This window comes from Dreissena polymorpha, chromosome 2 (assembly GCF_020536995.1).
Source record: "Dreissena polymorpha isolate Duluth1 chromosome 2, UMN_Dpol_1.0, whole genome shotgun sequence".
Classification (NCBI taxonomy): domain Eukaryota; kingdom Metazoa; phylum Mollusca; class Bivalvia; order Myida; family Dreissenidae; genus Dreissena; species Dreissena polymorpha.
This window is the reverse complement of record NC_068356.1, coordinates 76,736,686-76,738,910: the sequence shown is the minus strand read 5'-3', so window position 1 is coordinate 76,738,910 and position 2,225 is coordinate 76,736,686.

Here is a 2,225-nt window from a genome sequence, read left to right as displayed (position 1 = left end):
AAATAGGGTTCATGATATATTCTTGACTTGGTTTATCGAAACAAATTATTAAAACAATGCATGAGCCTTAATAATTCAAAAGGATCAACAGTGAAAATGAAAAGTTCCTGCTTCACATTCAAGGGTACACACATTTACCAGAAACGCCATACTGAATTTGCGACTTTTTACAAGTGAGCATATTGAGGAGTTCAAATGTTCAAAAATAGATATAAATGAGTAAAAGCTTATAATAAACACATTAACATACATACATCTCATCTCATGGTGACATGGAACCTACAAAGTGCAGTCAGGAATTGCTAGCCTAGTATGAAATTCCAAATGAAATGTGTTCTTCAATATATACACGATTTGAACATGTGACAAGGGAAATAAAAAAATCAAAATTAAGAAATACGGCACATGAAATAATTCAATCATACCAGTTAAAAGGAGAATACCGGTAGCTTCAACAATGAATAGTGATAACATTAAACTTATTAAACATGATTTTCATGGTCGATTTTTGAAGAACTCCGCCAGGTTTGGAATAAGTGTCTCCAAAACTTACTTTGTAGTGGTGACCCTGGGCTGACAGTCTGAGTTCTTCATTATTAAAATGTTCTTGACATGATTTTTATCAAAAAGTTTCTGTAGTGTAAGGTTAAGTTCACGCGAATTTCTTAATTATTATCTCCATCATCCTCTAAAGTCTCAACAGGGCGTCTTCAATAAGCTCCTTGAGTCCCTCCTCATTACTGACACTCCAGTAACTTGACAGAGTTATTCCCTCAAAGAGGTTAGGATCAAAACCCTCTCTTCCCTGGCTCACCCAAAGTATCCTAAGACAAATAAGAAAAAGAAATAAATTGTATGTTAAACAGAAAACTGGCAGTCCCAAGGTCAAACAACAGTATAGAAAACTCAGAAATCAGGTATAAAATAAAATAAATCAGGCCCACAACAGTTACCTTGAATACGTACTCGAAGCGCAGTCCGGTGATCCAGACAACCCCCACATAGGTCAAAATTTCTCCCGTAAGAAGCTCTTCTCCACAATCAAAAATGCTAAACAGGATACCCAAGGTATCGCTCCTCTACTGGAAAATGATAATCTTATCACTGATAGCAAGGGTCAAGCAAACTTCCTCAATCGCCAATTTCAGTCCGTCTTCACCCCAATGAATCCTCTAAAATTAGGTCAACTCTGTTTAATGAAAGCCCAAACCCTGTTTAGAAACACCCCTAAAACAAAATACCCCAAAATGCCCGAAATCTCCATAAGTGTAAGTGGTGTCCAAAAGCTTCTGTCCAACTTGCAGACTGGCAAAGCTTGCGGCCCTGACAATATCAAGCCTATTGTCCTTAAAAATCTAAGCGTACAAATTGCCCCCTTGGTTACCAGAATCTTTCAAAAATCTCTAGACACAGGCACTGTCCCCTCCGACTGGATCAAGGCGAACGTCACCCCCCTTTTCAAAAAAGGCGACAAAAGTAACCCTGCTAACTACAGGCCGATTTCACTGACATGTGTTCTTTGCAAAGTCATGGAACATATCGTCGCCTCAAACATCACCAAACACTTCCAGGTCAACAACATTCTTTTCCATCTCCAGCATGGCTTTAGGTCAAAACTGTCATGCGAGACACAGCTCATAGGACTTGTAGAGGACTTATCCAGGAACCTTATTCATGGTCAACAAACAGATCTAATACTCCTGGATTTCTCGAAAGCGTTCGACAAGGTCAATCACATGAAGTTACTCTACAAACTGCACCAACACGGCAACCAAGATAGCACATTACAATGGGTCAAATCTTTCCTTATAGGTCGACTTCAGTCTGTCTTGGTAAATGGTGACAATTCAGACGAGGTTCCAGTCACATCAGGTGTCCCCCAGGGCTCTGTTCTCGGCCCTCTCCTCTTCTTGCTCTACATAAACGATCTGCCAGAAAACATAGTGTCACAGGTCCGGTTATTTGCTGATGACACTGCTGTCTACATCACGGTCAACAATCCCACTGAACAAAATACCCTGCAAGAAGATCTAGATCGGCTACAAAAATGGGAACACACTTGGGATATGGAATTTAATCCTTCCAAGTGTACGGTTATGAACATCACCAGGTCAAAACGTCCCTACAAATCCACTTACACACTCCACGGTCATATTCTAGAAACAGTTAGTGATGCTAAATACTTGGGTGTTAGCATCACATCTGACCTCAGCTGGAATAAACAC